We start from the raw sequence: 24,821 nt of genomic DNA, 5'->3' as shown, positions 1-24,821 counted from the left end.
CAAAACACATTAACAAACAAACCATGATGCAACTGCATTTTTAAAATAAAAATGCTGAAATTTGTTTAGAAACACTAGTGGTTTAAAAGAGGTTGATAAGATAGCAGATGGCACTGATTTCACTCTTCCCATGTTATACTTCTTTTAGTTTAAGTGTTCTGTTAGGGGTTTTAATAGACATTAAAGGAAAGGAATATTACTCTTAAATTTAGTATTACTCTTTAGAATTTTGTTTGCATTATCCTGTAGGTACTAAATGCATAGTCTGTTTTTTTGGATCATCCCATGAAAAATTGTCTTTTCATTTTAAACTCTGCATCAGTTTCCACACCTTTTAAAAATAGAAATAATACTACATGCTCACAAGTTTTACAATACTGTACATGTTCTAGGAGGTTTAATTACTTCTGGTTTGCAAAGCAGCTAAAATATAAAGCAATACATAAGTGTTAACGATTTTTTATCAGCATCTAGAAGAACACATCTCCTTGGGAAGCATCTTCCTATTTGCTTTAATATGAAAGTAAGACACAAATCACTTCCCCTTTGCTTTTTGGCATGGGAGAGGGGAGAGATAAACACAAATACTGGCTATAGCAGTAGGTAGATGTATAAGAGAGAGAGGTTTCTAAGAAGTCCTGAATGTACAAACAGCATGTTTTTGGCAATATGGGCTTTAGGAGGTGTGTTCAAGAGGAGGGAGTGGAGCTGGAGTAGGCCACCAAACACAATAGTATCCTCCTCATAATGTGCAGAAATTTCTTCACAATGTCTAGTTAAAGTTAAAGTTAAAGTGACCCTCATCAGCATTAACTTCTGCAAAAAAAAACCCCACTCTGTGCCTTCTGTAAGCAAATTCACTAAAGTCAATGCATTAATACTGGTATAAAAAAAGAATCAGGCGTGGAAATAAGGCCTTGTCTTCATGGAAAAATGGACCAACATAACTATTATGGAAAAATTAGTTCCAGAATAGCTCCCCATTATGATACTTTATTCTGGAATAAAAATAAGTTTATGTCTCTGATCCCTCATCACCAATGGGGACTGCAACTTGGGGGCTCTGCTTATTACAGGGGGCACTTTCCCAGTCAGTAGAGATGAAGTGCTGGACCGGGAGTAGCAGAAATTAGTACATCTTAGCCTGGCCCTGCCTCCTTGCCATCAACAGGGACAATGGTTGGCAGCAGTGGTGAGTGAGAGGGCTCCTCTTATAACAGAAGGCATTTCCCAGAAAGCAGGGACACGTGCTTGTTTTTTTGTTTTGTTTTCTTCTTTGCAATTTTGTTCGATCTGCCAGTCACTCATAGCTCCTCAACACATGCATCTTCTGCATCATAAGGTACGTCCAGACGACCCGCCGGATCGGCGGATAGCATTCGATTTATCAGGGATCGATATATCGCGTCTCATCTAGACACGATATATCGATCCCCGAACGCGCTCTGCGTCGACTCCGGAACGCCACCAGAGCGAGCTGCGGTAGCAGAGTCGACGGGGGAGCCGTGACATCGATCCCGCACCGTGAGAACGGGAGGTAAGTAGAAATAAGATGTCGACTTCAGCTACGGTATTCCTGTAGCTGAAGTTGCGTATCTTATATTGACCCTCCCCACACACAGTGTAGACCAGGCCATAGTATCTATTCATCCTCTTCCTCCCCTGCCTCTCCCATCCCCTTCCCTCAGTGGCTCCATCTTGACTTATCCCTCTACAATCCCCACCATCTTTACCTACTCCTCTTTCCCTCTTCGCACTGATCTCCTACCTTCTTCACCAGCACAAATCTAGGTCCCGCATCCTCCTCCTACAAATGTCTGGTGACATTTGTCCTAACCCAGACTCTCACACCACCCCCACCATTTGCACCTCATACATGCCTCCCCGACTCTGCTTCTCTTGTGCCATCATTCCTAAAGTCACACGTACACCCCCTTCCTTCCTTCCCTTCTCTTTCTGTATCTCTTATCCTACTGCCTCCACTTCTCTCTGCATAGGATCTTGCCAATTTCCCCCAAGAGAAAAATTAGCAAAATACAACATGATCTTCTCCTTGGCTTGCCTTCCTGTCCTCTTCTACACCTCTTCTCCCTCTCTCTTATCACAGATACAGAAGTTTCTTGTCTGCTCTCCTCCTCTAACCTCATCACTTGCCTCAGTGACTCCACCCCTTCCTTTTTCCTGATCTCCCTCTTGTCCACTCTCATTCCCTCCCTCTTACTCTTCTCTTTAACCTATCACAACCTCTGGTGCTTTCCCCTCACAATACAAAGCTTTGGTGTCTCCCATTTAAAAAACAACTCTTACCCTTGATCCCATTTGCCTCTTCAACTTCCACAACATTTCCCCTCTCCCTCTCATCTCTAAACTTAGTCAACACACTATCTGCAATCACTGACTGGAGTAAGTCTCCTCCAATTCTATTCTAGACCTTCTCCAATCTGGCGTCTGCCCCTTTCACTCCACGGAAATGGCTCTTGCCCAAATCTGTAATGATGTCTTCCTAGCCAAAGCTCATAACCAACACTACATACTCATCTTTCTTGACATGTCCTATATTCATAGATTACAAGGCCAAAAGGGACCCTTGTGATCACTGACACAATCAGCCATGTTCTTCTTTACGTCTTGTCCTCTATTGGCTTCTGTGACTCTGTTCTATCCTGGTTCTTCTCCTAGTGATTCTTCTCCTATCTCTGTAGTCACTCCTTCAGCATATCCTGCAGCGGATCCTCCTCATCCCCCCTCCAACTTTCTGTGGGGGAATCCATAGGGGTCTGTCCTTGATCCCTTCTCTTTTTCCTCTATCCCTTATCTCTGGGTAATCTCATCTGCAAATACAAATTCAAGTACTATCTCTGTGCTGACGACTCACAAATCTGCCTCTGTATTCCAGACCTGTCTCGTCTCTCCAAATTAAAATCTCATCTCATCTCTCTGACATCACCTCATGGATATCTAGCTGTCAGCTCAAGCACAATATGGTTACAACTAAGCTCACTAGGGCTGGCAAGAAAATAAGAATTCCATTTCATAGAATATTATGAGTTTCAGAATTTTATTCCACATCAGAACAAAAGCAAGATCTTTCAAAATTTTGGGAAAAAACAGAGAGAGGGAAAGACACACACTAGAATAAACTGGTGGCTAGGGTACTCAGCTGGGATGTGGAAGAATTATGTTTATGTCTCTACTCTCCCACATCAAAGGTGAATGCCTTAACAATTAGGATATTGGCTATTTTGAGATGGGGGGCAGGGGTATCTGTCTCTCTTTGACCAGGAAGTCCATCCTGGACTTGAGATATTTTGCTGTTGAAACCAATATGCTTCAGTGAAAAGTTTCAGTTTTGACAAAAAAAACAACGATTTGTTGAAAAATTTCCGACCGGTTCTAAACACTGTCCTGACTGTCTCTTAGGCCTGTAACCCAAGTGTCATCTTAATTCAGATTTATCTCTAACTCCTCATATCTGTGTTCCATCTAAGTACTGCAGATTTTTTTCAATAACGTTTATATATTATGGTCTTTTCTATCCATCTACACACCTAAAACTGTCATCCACGCTTTCAGTATCTTGATTATTCCAACAATCTTTTGCTTGGCCTTGACAAATCAATCTTTGGCCTGCACATATCCATTCAGAATGCTGCCGCAAATATCATTCTTCTAACCCATTGCTTTGACCATATTAGCTCTCTCTTTGCATCCTTCCACAGGCTCCTCCCTGTCTGGCATGCCAAACATAAGCTAATTTTCTTCACATTCAAAGAGCTTCATGGTCTATACCCACCCTGCCTATCATCTCTCATTCACTATCGAGATGTTAACCACTGCCTCCAGTTAGCCAATGATGCCAGTCTTCCTCCTCCGCTTGTTACATTTTCAGGCAAGCACTTTTGCGCTTTCTCCCATGATGCCCTTGAGAGGAGCTCTCCACAAGTATCCAGAAAGTTACCTTATTACCTTCCTTCAAATTCCTCCTTAAAACTCTCCTTTTCCTCGATGCCTTACAATAAACTTGTCAACCATTAAGCCATGGGTGTGCTGCTACCATGATTACCAATAGTGTCTGATTGTTTCCCCCATATATGTGTCTGTATATGTCTGATGTTTCATCTAATATTTAGATTATAAGCACTTTGGGGCAGGGACCATCTTTTTGTTCTGTGTTTGTATACTGCCTAGCACAATGAGGTCCTGGTCCATAACTAGGGCTCTGAGGCACTATGATAAGATACATAAATAAACAAATAGGCAATTTGATTCCAGAATAGAGTCAAACCAGGAGAGTTATTCCAAAATAGCTCAATTATACTGGAACAGTTATTCAGAAATAGATATGCCAATCAATTTCCCCTGTGTAGATAAGGCCTAACTTTCCCACTTCCATGATTCTTCCATTATAGGGGATTCTTCTGAAAGATGACAGGGTCAGGCAAATATCCTTTGCCTAATATTTTTTCTTCTTGTAGGATAGGTTTTATTGGCTGAGCAAAGAGAGGTCTCAGCAAATGAAGGACTGTGGCACTTTTACAGAGCTGTCAGTGGGCAAGGGTCTTGACTGGAATAGCCAGGATTGTTTCAAATCAGGAGCTATATTGGCTGAGTAGGAATGAGGCTGGAAATTTGCACAGTGACTCCCCTCACACTATCCCTGGCACAGAAGATCATTTACTTTTGTCCAGTCAAAACTGTTTTTGTTCATATATCAGAGGGTAGCCGTGTTAGTCTGGATCTGTAAAAGCAGCAAAGAATCCTGTGGCACCTTATAGACTAACAGACGTTTTGGAGCACGAGCTTTCGTGGGTGAATATCCACTTCCTCAGATGCATGTAATGGAAATATCCAGGGGCAGGTATATATATGCGTGCTAGCAAGCAAGCTAGAGATAACGAGGTCAGTTCAATCAGGGAGGATGAGGCCCTGTTCTAGCAGTTGTGGTGTGAAAACCAAGAGAGGAGAAACTGGTTCTGTAATTGGCAAGCCATTCACAGTCTTTGTTCAATCCTGAGCTGATGGTGTCAAATTTGCAGATGAACTGAAGCTCAGCAGTTTCTCTTTGAAGTCTGGTCCTGAAGTTTTTTTGCTGCAGGATGGCCACCTTAAGGTCTGCTATAGTGTGGCCAGGGAGGTTGAAGTGCTCTCCTACAGGTTTTTGTATATTGCCATTCCTAATGTCTGATTTGTGTCCATTTATCATTGTGTTCATATAACAATTGGTGCAGAATCCTTTGCCTGCAGTACCAAATGTGTCTGTCAAGGGGAGAGATGGTCAAGAAAGGCAGTAGAGTTAGGGTTTAAGGTTAGGGTTAGGGTTACTGGAGGGACAGAGTGAAGTTTGGTGGAGTTTCCCCTGATGTCACAATGATGCTGTTCAGGCTCCTCTGCCTAAAGCACCAAATGAGCACCCTCAAGGGGAAGCTGTTGATATGAAATTGATAAAACAACAAAGAGAAGAAGATGACTTAAAAACCAATTTTTTTCAAAATTTCCTACCCCAAAATTGGCATTTTCCAACCAGGTCTAAGAGGACAATTACTTATTTATGTAGTGCTGATGGAAGATTTGATTCTGTTTATTTAAAGCAACCCAATTTCTCATAAATGCATACGGTATGTCCCTATTCATTTAAAAGAAAAAAATGTTCAAATTATCTTTCTAAGAACCTTCCAGGTATATGAGTTCTCAACCTTTAAATAGGGGCAAATGTTGTGATTGGGACACTGGAGTAAACTAAACAATACCGCATAATCTCTAAATATTAAAAAATATACAACATTAAATTTCATCTGCCATTCTGTTGCCCAGTCACCCAGTTTTGAGAGATCTTTTTGCAGCTTTTCGCAGTCTGCTTGGGTCTTAACTATCTTGAGTAATTTTGTACCATCTGCAAATTTTGCCACCTCAGTGTTTACCCCTTTTTCCAGATCATTTATGAATATGTTGAATAGGACTGGTCCCAGAACAGACCCCTGGGGGACACCACTATTTACCTCTCTCCATTCTGAAAACTGACCATTTATTCCTACCCTTTGTTTCCTATCTTTTAACCAGTTACCAGTCCATGAGAGCACCTTCCCTCTTATCCCGTGGCAGCTTACTTTGTATAAGAGCCTTTGGTGAGGGACCTTGTCAAAGGTTGTCCCTACATGTTATGGATTCCATTGTTATACCTAGTGACAAAGACATTATGAAAGTTTTCCATTATGTTTTTCACAAAAAAACCCTCCCTTTTACAACTTGAGAAAAATACTTCACTTCAATACTGTAGTTAGAAAGACTAAGATCAGAGCATAATTGATCGCTTCCAGTTAATTAAAGGCTAATATTCACAATGGCAAAGTATACGAAGCAATAAACAGCTTTGGAGGTTCATTAAATGCCAAAGATAAGTTGAAGAGTCTGGTAATTGCAAAAGTCCTTTAATACAGTTCTATGCTACTGAATGTTATTCCTGCTATGTGACAAGATAAAAGATACAAGCCATTAAACAAAAAAGGGGAAAAAATCCACAATTTTTCCTTGCTTCACGGGTGTTTAAAACCATTTGTACTGTTATTTTCTTTGACTTTTCAATGACAGCACATTAATAACATGAGCTAGACAGATTATTATTTGAGGGCAGATTTAAACAAGGACTAATTATTTGAGGACAGAACTACAGGGATAACTTTTCTAAGGAGGGAGACAAGATGTATACATTCCATTGGACCTATAAAAGAAAACAAAAAATTGTATATTTTGCAAGTGCAAACTGGTGGTGTTGATTCAAACTAAGTAAATATATATGGGAACAGCTGACTGTTATTCAATTGTATGTGCAAATACATGTTTTCTCAGTTATAAAAAGTGAATAACCATTCAAATGCTGGTATGGAATATGAATGTCATGATCACACACATGTAGTTTTAGAAAGGGTTAGTATTGTTAGTAAGAGCCTTACTCTTTAGACTTCCTAAAACTATGATTGGCCGAGATCATTTTATTGTTTCCATAATAAATCTTATGAACAACTAATAGCACAGAATATATTTGGTAAATTTGTAAGATATTATTTGAAAGGTTTAAAACAGATTTTAACGTTCTTTGATTCATATATTTGGATGCTGACTAGAAAGACAGAAAAGTCTGGAATATCACTCTTCCTAGAAGTTAATCAGTTCTTATTAGATGGGTTCTTGATGATGAGTTGATTAACCAGCTTTTATTTACATAGATCTTCCAGAATATTTAAAAATATATTTAACAGTTACAAAGTTATTGGTATCAGAAGTCATCTGACTACCAGTTAAGGTGCTGGGTTTTTTCCATGGATTGTTTCACCTGAAAAATTCTTTGCAACCTTAATTGCAGATTATTATGGTACTATATTCTCATCTTGAATGATGGAGAAAGTTGGTTAGGAAACCAAAGGGCTACATTCTGATTCTTATACTCAAACTGAGCATGGGGTATGTGTGGGAAATGCTGTTATAATAGCAGAGTGGGGGTTCAATGAGCCATTCCACCTTCACATGGCAGATGTAGACAGGATGGCTCAGGGAACTGGAATGGCAGAACATTCACCAGTGTTCTTTACAACTCATCCAAAATGGAGCAGTGTTTACTGGTAAGTGGTTATACTACTCAAGCCACTTCAGGGCTGGGGCCTACCACCTGTGCAACAGTAACATCTTCTGCTGTCCAGTCCCAATAGAGCACCACTCTACCTGGTTCCTGTACAGGAGTGCTGGGACACAGGGGATTTCAGAGAGTAGGGAGGGAGACATGCACCTTTTCATCTCCTCTAGAGCATGCAAGACAAGGTAGAAATTAGCCAAAATCTTGAGGATGCAAAAACTTTGCAATACAAACAGCAATTATAGAAATAATTGAAAAATTTTAAAGTAAAGACATGGTATAGATATTATAAGTGAGATTAGAAATGACACTTATTAAGGTTGCCTGACATTTCCCATTATAAGATCCTGTTTTTAATTGTTTTTAACTTTGCAAAACTTCAACCATTCAGGCTGAAATTTTTCCATGCCAGGTATCTGCCTCAGGTTGAATTTTTTTGGAAAATGTAATCCAAAATGGTTCAATCATTTCCAAGAAAGAGGCAAGGAAAAAATCCATTCTTTGAAAAGTTCTGGAACTTTCACACTTTTGAGCGGGGACTTGAAATTTGGCAGGGCAGTGGCCTTTGTGGCAGGGATATGACTTTTGCTAGCCCTGTGCAAATCTACCCAAATCTCAGAAGATTCCATCCTCGCTGAGCATTCTTAGACCTCTCACTGCATCTAAAGCTGACCACACTGTGAATGAATCATCCCCACACAATGACTGAGCATCCTCCATCCCCTCACAGCTTCTTGTGCTGTCCAGACTACGCATTCATCATCCCTAGAAATCAACAGAGTGTGCTCATTCCAGACCAGTGCTACCAGGGCAAGGGCTGCTCCCAGGTAGGGCCTGGGCACTGGAACCGAAACCAGGAATTTTGGCTGTCCTATGCTCTCAATGACTACCTTATTGCAACCCAGGCAGAAAAGTATAGAAAGCTATCAGATTCAAATGCAGAGGCAACAAAAGCTGAACTGGAGGGGAGGTAGAAAAGGTGTAGATTGGGACAAGGAGTTTGGTGAGACTGGGACTGGAGTGAGGAGACTGGGACTGGTTGGGCATGGAGACTAGAATTAGAATGAAGAGGAAGGAAGAGGAGGCTGGTATTGGGAGCTGAGGTAGGGAGGAGAAGCTGGGGCTGGTTGAGAGAGGAAGCTAGGTCTCAGAGTCTGGGGATGGGAACTGGGACTGGCTGGTCAGAGAGACTGGGACTGGAATGAGAAACTTGAAAAGTGGAGTGTGCGACTGGGTGGGCAAGGAGCAAGAAGTGGAAAAGAGACAGGACTGGGACAGATTGAAGAAGATTGAGTGGATGTGAAGCTTGGGGAAATGGGCAGAAGAGTTTGTGCCCACTAGACCACACTCCCCACCCTAGAGCCTAGAATGGAGCTCAAAATTCCTGAGTCTCACCATTGCTTTGCTATCAGGAAGTATTTGTGAAACCCACTGGCAAAGTATGTATCTCATCTACTGTTTTCAGCGTTGTAGCTGTGTTGGTCCAAGGATATTAGAGAGACAAGGTGGGTAAGGTAATATCCTTTATTGGATCACCTTGGACAAGTTAATGGAGGATAGGTTCACCAATCGCTATTAGCCAAGATGGTTAGGGATGCAACTTCATGCTCTGCGTATCCCACAGCCTCTGACTGCCAGATACTGGGCCTGGATGCCGAAGGATGGATCACTTGAGAATTTATCTGTTCTATTCATTCCCTCCGAAGCATCTGGAATTGGCCACTGTTGGAAGTCAGGATAACGGGCTGCATGGACCATTGATCTGACTCAGTTTGGTCATCCTTATGTTCTTATGTTAACTTCTGCTGGTGAAAGAGATAAGCTTTCAAGCTATACAGCACTCTTCTTCTGATCTGGGAGAGGCATTCAGAGTATCACAGCTAAGTGCAAGATGGAGCTGATTGTTTAGTAAAAGTAGTAAACACATATTCTAATGGACCATTCAGGGTGAAGTGGACCATTAACACCCTAGCAGCCACAGGACAAAAACGGGGTAGAGGAGGTGTTAGGGGGTTGCAGATTGTTGGAATCAGACACAAATACAGTGTCTTTATTAAGACCATGATATTTACTGTCTAGCAAAGTTATGAATTTAATATTTCAGGCTCATCTTCTAAAAATGTTGTGAAGGTTTCCTTTGAGGACAAGAACCAAGAGGTCAGATGTGGACTAACTATTTTGTGAAAAATATTCACCCATGGGTGATATGGTGTTTTTGTCTTTTATCAGTTTTCTGTGTGAGTTCATTTGAGAGTGTAGTGATCGTCTGGCTCACCACCATAATTGTTATTGGGACATTTATTGCACTGAATGAGGTATACCACATGTGGTATACCGCAACCTATGATAGGCATGTGTAGGAGACATGGATCTTGAAATGTGTGTTGAGGGGGTTTTGATTGTCACAGCAGTGGAGAAGTGTCTACAGATTTTGCACTTTGAGTTGGTGGGTCTTAGCCTGTGGGGAACTTGCTTCTGATGATGAGATTGGAGAGGCTGGGAATGTGGCTTGAAGGCCAAAAGAAGAAGTTGGGAAAGATTTCTTTCAGGATGTGGCCCCCATCAAGTGTGGGGTGTAATTTTTTAATGATACCCCAGGTGGATTCCAGTGTAAGGTGGTAGGTGACAACTAGGGGTGTGCAGTCAGAGGGTTTTTATTTTCTGTATTGAAGCAGAATCTCTAAGGGTATTTGGATGGCCCATTCCATGAAGTGATCTGCTCCTTTGGTGGAGTGTCCTTGTTTGCTGAAGATGCTTTTAAGTGTGTTAAGGTGTGTATCCCAGACTTTCTCCTCACGGCGTATTCTGTTGTATCTAGTAAAACAGATCTGCATGTCAGATCTAAAGGTTCCAACCCTGATGATTTATCATATGGCTGTCAATATGATACCACATGATGGCATTTCTGTTTTTTTCAAAAAAGAACAGGAGTACTTGTGGCACCTTAGAGACTGACAAATTTATTTCAGCATAAGCTTTCGTGGGCTACAGCTCACTTCTTTGGATGTTCTTTTTGCGGATACAGACTAACACGGCTGCTACTCTGAAACCTGTTTTTTTCAGTTTGCTTATATCATGCAGAGTTCCTAAGTTTGGTATGATTGCATGGTGTGCAGAATGTCTCGTTACTTGTTTGATTTTTCCAGACAAGATGTATCATTTACCGCCCCCATTCCTGAGAATTAAAATATCACATTCATATGTCTACATAGAGTACATATGTATTATACAATCTATACAGAATTAAATTTAAAAAACTCCATTTGAAAGAACATTAAGGTTGCAAAGTCAAACACTCAAAAGTTAGGAAATGCCTGTGCAAACTTAAATTGCCCCCTTGTGATTATGTGTTATAATACAGTTTTTATTTATGTGATCACATACTATTTCTTCCCAAAGAACCCCTACCTCAATGCACAGAGTGGACCTGCTCTGGGGATAAATCAGGATTGTATGAAGATTTGTCCATAGGACCTCCACTTCATTTGTTGCAGAAGTTTGAAGGTGTGTGGCAAACAAAGCAGAAAACTATGGGAAGAGAATGGACTTTCTCATGGCTAAGGCAACTGAAAGCTGTCAGGGACTAAAAACAGTCACCTATCTTTTTGTAACTGTTGTTCTTCAAGATGTGTTGCTTATCCCTACGCCTTCTCAGTTCCTTCTTGCCGGCAACTCTGACAGAGGGGCAGGAGAGCGGGTAATGGAATGGACATGAGCAACACATCTCAAAGGTAACAATTTTTTCTTCTTTGAGTGCTTGCTCATGTCCATTCCATTCTAGGTGACTCACAAGCAGTGTCCGTGGAGGTGGGCTTGGAGTTCACAGTCTTGCGGTTTGCAGCACTGCTCTACCAAAGCCAACGTCGTCTCGAACTAGATGTGTAAGTGCATAATGAGAAGCGAATGTGTGGACAGACAAACAGGTAGCATCCCTACAGGTCTCCTGGATTGGAACCTGTGCCAGGAAGGCCACTGATAATGCCTGTGCCCTAGTCAAGTGTGCCATCATGATTGCCGGCAGAGGCATGTTTGTCAGTTCAGAGCATTAGCAGATGCAGGCAGGGTATAGCCTCGAGATACAATCTTTAGAACCCAGCAGTCTGAGGTGACCTGCAACCAGGCCGAATGGGATGGAGGAATGGAGATGGTGGAGGAAAGAACCAGATGGATCCAGGGAGATGACAGGAGTGTCAAGCACACCCTGAAAGTGAGCACTTCTGGCCCCCTGGATGCTTTAATGGGCTGTGCAGGTGAGCAGGAGAAGGAAGGATGGCAACAACTAAAGCTCCTGTCTATATCTCTTCTCCTTGAGACTCCTGGTGGCAGGGGTGACCAGTACTACTTCCTTGCAGGCTGTGGCGTATTCATACCCAGTGAGCGAAGGGTGGCCCAAATGTCCTTCAACCATCCAGCCTTGCGTCCATCTGCTCTGCAAAGAATCCATTCCCATCAAAATGGAAGGTCCTGGATTGAGGACTGCATTTCTTGGGACAGCCTAGCAGTCTGAAGCCAGGGGCTGTGCTCATGATCATTGCCAGGATGCAATCAACATAGCCACCGAGTCAGCTGCATCCCACGCCATTTGAAGGGATCACCTTGCTGCCATGGTACCCTCCTCCACCAGGGTGCTGAATTCCTGGTCCAAATCTTGGGAGAGGGACTCCTTGAACTTATGAGAGAGTCCCATAAATTAAAATTGTACCTGCCCAAGAGAACCTGGTGGTTTGCCACCCAGAATTGCATGCTGGCTGTCGAATAAATTTTCCTTCTGAAAAGGTCCAGTCTTTTGACTTCTTTATTCTTGGGGGTTGAACTGGTGTGCCCCTGCTTGTCCTTTTCGTTCGCCACAGACATTACCAGTGAGCCTGGACATGGGTGGGTATATAGGTAATCAAACCCTCTGGCCAGGATGCAGTACTTCTTTTCGTCCTTTTTGGAGGTGGGAGGGATGGATGACAGGGTTTGCCAGAGAGCCTTGGCAATTTTCAGGACTTCATCATGCACTGGTAGTGCAACACGGGTAGTGGTAGAGGCTAAGAGCACATTGAACAAGGTGTCTGCAGGCTCGGCCATCTCCTCCACCTCTAAGCCCAAGTTCTTGACACCCCATCAAAGCAAGGCCTAGTGTTCTTTAAAATCATCCGGCAGGCTGGCCCTTGACGGTCCCATTGCCACCTCGTCTGGGGATGAGGACAACGACTGAACCATTGCAGGAGGCCCTGGGGCATCATCTCCCATGAGGGAAGGGGATTTTGGAGTGGGCACTGACTCCTTTACCCCAACATCTGAGTGCATTTCCCACACTGATTCTGGTGCTGCTGGTGCCATTAACCATTACTCCAAGGCAGTGGCCAACAAGAGGTGTCAAGGGGGCATCAGCATCACTCCATGCACTCCAATAGGGCCACTGCACTGGCCACTGACTGTGCTGCCAAGGCAGCATCACAGAAGTCAATGCAACCTCCGATGCCCAATCACATTAGTGATGCCTTGGCAAGGGGCTAAACTGCCCTTCCATGCCAGAGGAATCCCTTTCAGTGACCATTCAGGAGCCGTCGATGCCTGCATTTGTCAGCTGACCATCACCGCTGGAGACTGGTACTTTGAATAGGAGGACCTGTGCCGGGTTCAGGGGTACCGGTATCACAACAGAGATTGTTTCCACAGAGCAGATGACGGGGACTGTGATGGGATCCCTGGGGTGCAGCCTGAGATTGTGGGACCGCTGTGCCCCCTTAACTCTCCAGCCTGGGTTATTTCTCACAATGCTTTGCTAGTGGCAAGCAGCAAACCCCTCCAGGTGCTGAGATCACTCAGCACAACAGCATGTGGATCCCCACACCCAGCTAACTTGCATTAATGCTCCCAGAGCCACTCATGAATTGCACAGAGAAAGACACCAGCTAAATCCCCCCAGCTCCCAGCCTTGTACCTCAGGAACATACCGTCTTACACTGCTCAAGATGAAAAATACAAATTTACTAATTGGTTCACCACTTCATCAATGGAAAGTGGATATACACAAGACTTTGCAAACCTAAGCAGATTTGCCACACACTTCATATAAACTCACTGGTAAAGATAAACAGTAAAACAAATTTATTGACTACAAAAGATAGATTTTAAGTGATTATAAGGGATAGGCAAAAAGTCAGAGTAAGTTACCAAAATAAAATAAAATATAATATAAGCATGGAGTCTAAACTCTCAACCCTATTAGAGGGGACAACATCTAGATTAAGCAGTTTTTCTTACCCCACTTGATATTACAGTCCTTAATATACAGGTTTGTCCCCTAAACCTGGGACAGTCTCCTCTGCAGGAGTCTTCAGTCTTCTGAGTGTCTTTATTGCTTGCAGCATACATGGGAGCATGAAAAAAACCCAGCTTGGGGCCCCCATGTTCTGTTTTATACCCTCAGTCCCATGTGTTTGGAGCCCACAAGTCCAGGCATGTCTGGTGGACATTGTTGAGTCCCCAGGCAAGGTTGAGCAATTCCCCTAGTATGGCCTTATGCAAGTGAGTCACTGTATTGTAGCTCTATTGCTGGACAATGGCTGGTTATTTCTGTTCACCACCCACCCACATGTTGGTTACCTTCCTTATCATTGTCTCTGCAGAGCTAATATCTGGGCATCTCCCAAACCCACAGCATATTTTTGTGACAACCATATAACACATTCTCATAACTTAATGGTATACATATTTAGACAGAAAAATGATGTTTAGCAGATCATAATCTTTCCCCTGATACCTCACACAGCCTGCCTTATACTAAATATCACAATTATATATAAATGAGAAATATGGGGGTTACAAGATGCTCCCCCAAGGTATAGAATATCACAGGGACTTGCGGTGAGAAGACAACCAGTGGGAGGGCGAATAGTGCCAGTAATACAGAGACCAGCACCTCCTCCTAGGTGACCCATGTCAACAGGGTGGAAACCGCAAACGCAGTACCGGTGATCTAGGGCAAGCTCCTGAGGATCTGGGCTGCGAAACTGGAGATATGCAGTGCAGAGTCAGAGAGCGCTGCCTTGGCTCAGGAGACTGGCAGTGCTCAATTGCCCTCTGGGAGGGTCTTGGCAGCTGGTTTGCCCTCATAATGAGCCTTTGCTGCTTCCTTCTGTGCATGTTGTGCTGACAGTGCTGGTAGAGGCCCCTGCTCTCTAGGTGCAGGCAGAACCTGGGAAGGTGTCAATCCTGCCACAAATCTGGGTCCCCTACGACTCCTGGGAGTTGGTGGTGGATCCTTTGGGGGGCTAAGGGCCCCGACAGGGGAGGCATGTCTATGTTGCTCTGGTGGGGGCCACCGGCCCAAACTGGGTCCTTTGCCTAATACCTCATGTCCTTCCTTGCCCAGTGCCGGGAAGCCGTGTCCCTTTGTCTTCTTTCTGGGCACTGGCAATGGAGAGCGGTACGAGGTGGAGCCCAGTGCTAGGGGTGCACTACATACAAAGGCCTAGGTACTAGAGGTAGAGTTTGGCCAGGATGGCTCGGAAGCCGGTCAGAGGACAGACTCCATGAGGAGAACCCTCAGACAGATATCACACACTTTCTGTGTCCTGAGGCAAAAATTTTTACAGATGCAACACTTGTCCTTCACATGTGATTCCCCCAAGCACTTGAGGCAACTGCTGTGGGGGTCAAAAACAGGCATAGGCCTCTTGGAAACCGAGCAGGGCTTAGACCCCAGAGACCAGGGCATATCCCACCTGGGACAAAGTCTCCGATGGGACTCTTACTTCTAACTACACTTAAGAACTACTTAGCACTAACTACTATGAAAAAACTATTTAAAAGACCCTAAGACTCGAAGTCAGAAGAGACAAAACCTATACAAGGAAAGGCACTCTAACTAAATACCACAGGTGGTAAGAAGGAACGGAGAGAGTGTAGGACTGGCAGCACCTGATATGCCAACTAATGAGCTCGGCACTTAAGTGGGCACCACAGCTGACCCTACAGATACCGCTAAGGCAAAATCTCTCACAACCGCACACATGGGCATGCACTCACCTAGAATGGAATTGACATAAGCAAGCACTTGAAGAACTGATGCCTTCCCTAAAATCACCAGTTTGTCACTCTAGAGGTACATGGCTTCATTTCCCTCTTGGCGCTTGAAGTCATTTACTCAAGACAGGAACTGAGAATATGATACCCCCTTTGTGAGTGGGAATAAGTTATGAAGGGCCTTGAAAGTGAAGACAAGCAGCTTATGTTTGATGTAAAAGTGAAGGGACCAAGAGACCAGGGAAAAGACCAGACACAAGGATGCTGCAATAATTGAGATGTAAATTCATAAGAACCTCAACAATAGTTTTAGCTGTGTGGGTGGACAGGAAGGCCATATCTTAGAGATATTCTGAAGAAAGAATCTGCAAGATTTAGCTATAACTCATATGTGAGGACTTAGAGAGAGGTCTGAGTCAAAAATGATGCCCAGGTTGCAAGCCTGAGTGACAGGCAAGATAGTGGCGATGTGCATGTATAGCCAAAGAAGTCAAAGAATGTTGCAGCTGTTATTCACAAAACAAAAATCTCTATGTCTGTCTAGAGGATATAAGCCTTTTGACAGTCTTACAAAATTGTCATGAAAATTTATGAATACAGGCACAAAAATCTATTTACGCATGCTTTACAAAGTTATTCTCTTGGAATGGAAGGGAAAGAAGATATATGTCAGGATGCAGTATCAGTAGCCTAAGACTACACAGAAAGTACGGCCTTTCTGTCCATAAATACTTATGGATTGGTATATTTACCTCTTGCGTATAAAGGTCACCTATTCCCCTCAAACCAAATTACTGTATAAAGCAGAGATGCATAGGAGATACTCAAGAAAAGCCAATGGCTTACTACTGACATAATCTCCTCCACTGTCACTATATATTGTGCCTGCAGAGATCCTGCTGAGAAATTCATCTATCTAGCGTTAATACTGTGCTTTCTGACCAGTGCCATACACTGTTAGTTGCAACAAGTTTTTCCAGTACACTATGAACTTCACTGTAACTATCAATTTCTTAACTGAAGCTGGATTTTTTTCTCTAATTTAAAACTCCCATCAATGTGCTTTAAGAATAGGTGAGAAATGCCTTCATTGGGCTAACTACCTAGAGACCTAGGCCAATATTTAGTTATTTCATCCTATCAGATTCTCTTTAGCCTCGGTTTTGTAGACATTGATTTATTAATCTTATCATGCACATTTCCTAACTAAAGCAGATTGTAGTGATGCTGCAAAACAAATCAAAGAGGGGAAGAGAAAGAAAAAAGTTATAGCCATTGTGTTAAAGTTGTCCCATCACCAGTGTGATTCCTTCAAGGAACAGTCTTTGTCTCCAATCATCTAACCTACTCTAGTTTCTTCTGACCTGATGTGTCATGTCAAGTACAATCAAGTTATGTAGGTCAAACTGCATTATGTCAGATCATGTATTTAATAATTCAGCATGACGCCACATGATGCAATTCAATATGACACGTCACAGTTGAAATAGAGACCAATGCTCTAAAAAGGAAATAAAACATAAAGAGGCAATCCCACTTTCAACAATCCACATCAGGCATAGTCACATCAATCTCTGGCACTAAGTCTTGCCAATTATTTCATCATGGAAACAGAAAAAGTCAGTCATTCAAAAATAAAATAAAGCAACCCTCAACACTTCCAACTCATCCATCACAAGGCATTAGAAAAAACTTCAGACTCTTTACTCTTTCCCAGCTATACTTGCCAAATTGTATTAACTACAAATAACTCAAACATTTTAAAATATATGTTCCAGTAAAATAACATAAACCTTTCCAGTATAACAAGATAAATCATTAAAAATAGCAATTCTAATTTATACAAGTAGAAAAGCATATGAGAACAGCTAGGCATCTGACATATTGTGGCTGCTCCTTATTACACTAATCATCACTACTATTTTCCATTCACCTGTTGTCTCTCAACACATACTCTCACACTCTGGGGCAAGGCTCATCTTACTGTTATATGTGTGTACAGTGACTGTACACTGGGGCACCAATTCTAATTGGGACCTTTAGGCACTACTGCAATACAAAAATTAAATATTAAATAATAATAAAATGATATATTAAGAGATTCCAAGGCCAGAAGGGACACAGTGATCACCTAGTATGATGTCCAATATAATTAGGCTTGTTAGAATTAAATTTTTATTTTTTTATAATTTTGACAGATCGTATCAATGTTTATTTTTAAGCATTTTTTTTCTATTTTTATCAATTTAAATTTTCACACCTCTGTGAAATTATGGAGGGGGGGGTCCAGACAATGATAATTTAATGACAGTATGCACTGAGATTTAAAAAGTTAAAAATGTAAAAGTGTTAAAACACAAATTGTCAATATAACATGTCAAAATATATGAAGTAAATATCCTTAAATTCAAATAAATACTCAAGCAGCATTTTTTTCACTTTGCCTAACTGTAAATTTTAATTATCGATGGAAATATTTTTTCATCAGTTTGTGAGTGTTCAATAAAATCAATATTTACCAATGTTCACTGATGAAAAATCTAATTATTCCTCCAATTCTATGTATAACACAGGTCAGAACTAATTTCTGTTTGAATTAGAGCATATCTTTTAGAAAAAAAATCTAATTTTTATTTTAAAATTACCGGTGATGGAGAATCCACCATAATCCTTGGTAAGTTGTTCCAATGGTTAGTAAAACACACTGCTAAAAAAGTATGCCTTATTTCTAGTCTGAACATGGCTAGCTTCAACTTCAGCCGTTGGATCTTTCTGTACCTTTGCCTACAAGGTTGAAAAACCTATTATCAGTTTTCCCCCCCATGTAGGTTCTTACGGGCTGTGACCAAGTCACCCCTTAACCTTCTTTTGGTTAAGATAAACAAAATGAGCTCTTGGAGTCGTAATTTCCAATCTTTTAATCATTCTCATGGCTCTTTTCTGAACCCCCTGTAATTTATCACCATGCTTCTTGAGTTGCAGACACCAGAACTGAACATGGTATTCCAACAGCAGTTGCACAGTGCCAAATACAAAGGTAATATAACCTATCTACACTTACAACATATTCCTGTGTTTATACATTCAAGGACTGTATTAGACTGTATTTGTCACAGCTTTGCACTAGAGGCTTATGTTCATCTGATAATCCACCATGCCCCCAAGTCTTTTTCATAGTCACTGCTTTGCAGGATAGAGTCCTCTATCCTGTAAGTATGGCCTACATTCTTTGTTACTAGATGTATCGCTTTACGTTTGGCCATATTAAAACACATATTTTTTGTTAGCACCCTGTTTAGAAAGCAACCCAGATCACTCTGAAACAATGACCTGTCCTCATTATTTACCATTCTCCCAATCTTTGCAGCATCTGCAAACTTGATCAGAAATGATTCTATGTTTTTTTCCAGGTCATTGATAAAAATGTTAAAGTAGTATAAGGCCAAGAACTGATCCCAGAGAGAGCTGTTGTAATACTTGGGCCCACAAATTTATATCATATATTCCATCAGAATTAATACAACTGACGCCCCCTAAAAACACACCAGCTTGATGATGATTCCCCATTTACAATAACATTTTGAAAGCTATCAGTTACACATTAGTGGAGTTCCTCAGGGATCAGTCTTGGGGCCACTCTTATTTAACAGTTTTATTACTGGCCTTAACACAAAATACCTGGGAGGGAGAGAAGTTATTTAAGTGAAGCGCCAATGTGGACACAAGAATATATGGATATAAACTGGCCATCAACAAGTTTAGTCTTGAAATTAGGCAAAGGTTTCTAATCATAGAAGGAATGAAGTTCTGGAACAGGTTTCCAAGGGAAGCAGTGGGGGCAAAAAACCTAACTGGCTTCAAGACTGAGCTTGATAAGTTTATGACAGGAGTGGTATGATGGGACTATCTATGATGGCATATGGCCCATCAGCAACTGCCAGAAGCAAAAATCCACAATGGCTGGAGATGGGACCCTAAATTAGGAGGGTTTTGAGTTACTACAGAGAATTCTTTCCCTGGTATCTGCCTGGTGGGCCTTTCCCACAGTCTCTGGGTCTAACTGATCACCATATTTGGGGTTGAAAAGGAGTTTTCCCTGGGTCACATTGGCAGAGACTCTGGGCGTGTTTCGCCTTCCTCTTCAGCATGAGGGATGGGTCACTTGCAGTTTTAAACTACTGTAAATGGTGAATTCTCTGTAACTTGAAGTCTTTATACCATGGTTTGAGGACTTCAGTAACTCAGCCAGAGGACAGGGGTCTATTTCAAGAGTGCGTGGGGGAGGTTCTGTGCCTTGCAACATGCAGGAGGTCAAACTAGATGATCACAATGGTCCCTTCTGACTTTAAAATCTATGAGTCTATGAGATTCAGAAGTCTGCTGCCATGCTACTGCCACCCGCTCCCCACCCACACACACCAATTTCTGGAGTCTAAAAAATATAAAGGAGGGAAAAATAAGCTAATATTAAGCAATGAAAACTACTTCCTAGAGTTGAACATTTTCCCATTCATTGTTCCTGAAGATCATGGTATCTTTAGTCTCTCTTCAGCTGTCCAAGGCTGGCTTTTGGCATCAGTGTAAAGCATGGCCTGGGTCCTTCAATTTTGGCATCAGTGTAAAGCATGGCCTGGGTCCAGATCAGTTAGATGGTAGGAAGCAGAGGGGGAGGGGTGCAGAGAATGGCAGTGATGACAAGGCTTCCAGTGATAGCTCTTGCCTTCTGCAAGCTCTTTCCCAGTAGTCTGCTCAGCTACAGAGAGTTGACTCTGTTGAAGAGCTAAAAGGTAAGATCCAGAGGCATCTTTGTTTAAAGGATTAATCCTGGGACTGAGAACAGGTGATTACTATAGACTAATCCCAGTTCTGACAAAATCCTCCTGTGGTCTTGGTCAAGTCTCTTAACATTTCTGCCTTCATTTCCTCATCTGTAATAGAGGGACAAAAATACTTGCCTGCCTAATAACAAGTAGAAAGACAGATGATTATAAGGTATTGTGATGAGTAAGAAATGAATGATTATGAAATATAGTGTGTGTGTGTGTATATATATATATATATACACACACACACACACACACACACACACACAAAAATTCCTCAGAATGCACATAAAAATCGCCAATGGCTGGAGGGCCAAGTGAGTTTTTAGAGGATTTTCTATAAAACCCTCTTGGTTTCTTCCCAATTTAAATACTCTAATAATTCTCTTTTCCTTTCCCCCCAACACTTTTAATGTAAAACGAGTAAACAACATTTGCAAAGTCTCCCAATTAATCAAACACTTTGGCAACAACCCTTCCCCCAGAAGCCTCAGGATAGCCTAGTGCATTGTAATGTGATCATAGTCAACGGGAATCTGCTGTGTTTGAGAGATGATGAACAGTGAAAACTAGCTGAAGAAGAAGGGGCAGGGATAGCAGATTACCTGTTTTACATACAAATCCTAGACCCTATCAAGAAAACAAACACAAACTGTTTATACCCCCACCTGCCTGCCCACCCATCAGATGCTAAGCCAGTACCTGGATATAGGGCTATTAGGCAAACTTCATTATCCACCAAAAAGGGGATATCAAACTGTTGTGAAACCTCTAGCTACAAAAAGGAGTGGGGTTTTAACACTGTCATAAACAGAGGGTTAAGGGTTAATGTCTCTCTTACCTGTAAGGGGTTAAGAAGCTCAGTAAACCTGACTGACACCTGACCAGAGGACCAAGGGGGGGACAAGATACTTTCAAATCTTGTTGGAGGGAAGTCTTTCTTTGTGCTGTTTGTTTTGTTCGTTGTTCGCTCTTGGGGCTAAGAGGGACCAGATGTGCAACCCAGGTTTCTCCAATCTTTCTGGAACTGTCTCTCATGTTCAAAATAGTAAGTACTAGCTAGAAAAGGTGGATTAGGCTTATGTTTGTTTTCTTAACTTGTAAATATGTATTTTGCTGGAAGGATTTTTTTATCTCTGTTTGCTGTAACTTGAATCTCAGGCCGGGAGGGCGGGGGCAGGTGAAGTCCCTCTAGTCTATATGAGCTGAATACCCTGTAAACATTTTCCATCTTGATTTTACAGAGATAATTTTTCCTTTTTCTTTCTTTAATTAAAAGCTTTCTTTTTTAAGGACCTGATTGATTTTTTCCCTTGTTTAAGACCCAAGGGGATTGGGTCTGAACTCACCAGGGATTGGTGGGGGGAAAGGATGCGGGGGGGAAGGTTAATTCCTCTCTGTTTTAAGATCCAAGGAGTTTGGAACAGTGTAGCCTCTCAGGGTAACCCAGGAAGGGGAAAGGAGGGGGGATAGTTTATTTCTCCTAGTTTTAAGACCCAAGGGGTTTGGGTCTTGGGTTCCCCAGGGAAGGTTTTGGGGGAACAGAAAGTGTGCCAAACACTATATTTTGGATGGTGGCAGCGCTATCAGATCTAAGCTGGGAATTGAGCTTAGAGGTGTCCATGCAGGTCCCCACTTTTGGACATTAAAGTTCAAACTGGGGAAAAAATATCTTGACATGGTGTTAGCGGTGGGATTTCTAGGACCAAAAGCCAGTGAGTTTCTTTTTCTCTCCTTTCTGGCTGTTCGGAAGGCAGCCTGAGGGCAGAGGTGTTTTTTAACAAGGGTCTTTGTTAAGAGGTGGCTTCAAGCTGGGAGCAAACAGACTGCAAAAGGCATTTGCAAGCTGAATTGTTTTTTTTTCTTTCTACCTCTCTCGGGCATAGCTAGTTAGAAAATCTCTGTTAACCAAGCAACCTGAGCTGAAACAGCCAGTCAGTAAGCTGCAGAGAGATAGTGTGGCCAGCACAAGAAAACAGAAAAATGAGTACCAGTGGAGCAACTAACAAACTGGACATGGCTAGGCTAGAAGCAACAGAGAAAGACAACAAACATAAGAGACGGATGGAACTCATTAATGAAGAAATAGCCAAGGAAGAAGAGGCCCAAAAAAGGGAAGAAGCAGCCCACAAAAGAGAAGAACAAGCCAAAGAGGCTGCCCACAGAAGAGAGATAGAGAGGAAACAAAAACAACTAGAGATAAAAGAAAAAGAAATGGAAGAGAGGAAAAAAGAAAGAAAGCATGAACTGGAATTTAGCAAAGGCTAAGCCAGATGTTCCAGCCAATCCTAACAACCCTTCTTCAGGTACTGTTTCCCATCCCAGGAAATTTCCCACCTACAAGGCAGGTGATGACACTGAGGCATCCCTAGAAAATTTTGAAAGGACCTGCCATGGGTACAACATCTCTGCAGACCAGTACATGATAGAGCTGAGGCCACAGCTCAGTGGACCCTTAGCAGTGGTGGCGGCTGAAATGCCTAAGGAACACATGAACGATTATGAACTTTTTCAAACCAAGGCCAGAATCAGAATGGGGTGAACACCTGAGCATGCCCATCGGCGATTCAGAGCCCTAAGGTGAAAACCAGATGTGTCATTCACCCTACACGCCTACCACATTGGAAAGAATTGGGATGCCTGGATATCAGGAGCAAATGTTAAATCTCTGCCAAAGCTGTCACTCCTAATGCAAATGGAATAGTTCTTAGAGGGTGTTCCTGAGGAAATAGAAAGGTACATCCTAGATGGGAAGCCCAAAACTGTAATGGAGGTGGGGGAGATTGGAGCCAGATGGGTCGAAGTGGCAGAAAAGAAAAAAGCTACTAGCAAGGGGAGCAAATATCCCAGGGGGCAAACAGACAATAAACCCTATCACCCAGGGCAACCCAAGACCCCACCTACAACCCAAGGAAAGCCCCAGTGACCAGTCAGCTGGGCGATGCTTTAAATGTAATGAACTGGGACACATAAAAGCCAACTGCCCCAAGAATCCCAACCGGGTGCAGTTCATTACACCACCATCACACCAAAGTTCCCCGGGCCCAGATGCCTCTCCAATACCCTCGGAGTGAAGAGAAACTTTGAGAGTGGGCGGAAAGAAGGTTATCGCGTGGAGAAACACGGGGGCACAAGTGTCAGCTATCCACCAATCCTTAATGGACCCCAAATTCATCAACCCAGAGGCCCAAGTGACAATTTACCCATTCATATCAAAATCTGTAGACTTGCCTACAGCTGAATTGCCTGTCCAGTACAAAGGCTGGTCAGGAATGTGGACTTTTGCAGTCTATGACAATTATCCCATCCCCATGCTACTGGGGGAAGACTTGGCCAACCAGGTGAAGCGGGCCAAGAGGGTGGGAATGGTTACACGCAGCCAAACCAGGCAAGCTTCCAGACCCATCCCTGTTCCTGAGCCATCCACAAGGGCCCCGTCTGTGTTACCAGAGACCCAGACAGAGGTAGTGGACCCGGATCCCCTGCCAATGACTGCAACAGCCACAGTGCATCCAGTCCCAAAACCGGAACTGGAAAAGTAACCAGCACCAGAACCGTTGCCAGCACTGATGCCAGCGCTTGCAAATCCATCTCCAATCCCAAAGCCAGAGAGCGCCAGCAGGCCTGAACTGGCAGAAGTAGCAGGCAACCCTACCCAAGAGGCTCAGCCAGAGCCTGAAATATCGCATAGTGCACCAGCGGAGAGCGGTTCACCATTAGCGAAAACAACCCCATCACCTACATCGCTTCCAGAGGGACCAAGCCCAAGTCCACAGTCTAAGGAGGAACTGGCGTCTCCAGCCTCAAGGGATCAGTTCCAGACTGAGCAGGAAGCATATGACAGCCTTCAAAAAGCTTGGGCGATGGCATGGAGCACCCCATCGCCTCTCAGCTCTTCTAACCGATCCCAGTTTGTTGTAGAACAAGGACTTTTATACAAGGAGACTCTTTCTGGTGAACACCAGGAAGACTGGAATCCTCAAAAACAGTTGGTGGTTCCAACTAAGTACCAGGAAAAGCTCTTAAGCTTAGCCCATGATCATTCCAGTGGCCATTCTGGGGTGAACCAAAGACAGAACCAAAGACAGGTTAGGCAAGTCCTTCCACTGGGAGGGGATGGGCAAGGACGTTGCTAATTATGTCCGGTCTTGTGAGGTGTGCCAAAGAGTGGGAAAGCCCCAAGACCAGGTCAAGGCCCCTCTCCAGCCACTCCCCATAATTGAGGTCCCATTTTAGCGAGTAGCTGTGGATATTCTGGGTCCTTTTCCAAACAAGACCCCCAGAGGAAAGCAGTACATACTGACTTTTGTGGACTTTGCTACCCGATGGCCGGAAGCAGTAGCTCTAAGCAACAC

The 24,821-nt window shown here is 42.8% G+C and overlaps 1 protein-coding gene across 4 annotated transcripts in view; it reads right to left on the bottom strand.

The window, feature by feature from the left end:
* The window catches only part of PACRG (parkin coregulated), a 465,845-nt gene that overhangs the window by 320,271 nt on the left and 120,753 nt on the right, over positions 1-24,821 (bottom strand). The gene's annotated exons all lie outside the window — the stretch shown is intronic.

This window comes from Gopherus evgoodei, chromosome 3 (assembly GCF_007399415.2).
Source record: "Gopherus evgoodei ecotype Sinaloan lineage chromosome 3, rGopEvg1_v1.p, whole genome shotgun sequence".
Lineage (NCBI taxonomy): Eukaryota > Metazoa > Chordata > Testudines > Testudinidae > Gopherus > Gopherus evgoodei.
Note: the sequence above shows the minus strand (reverse complement) of the source record. Positions and strands in the feature narration are given on the sequence as shown.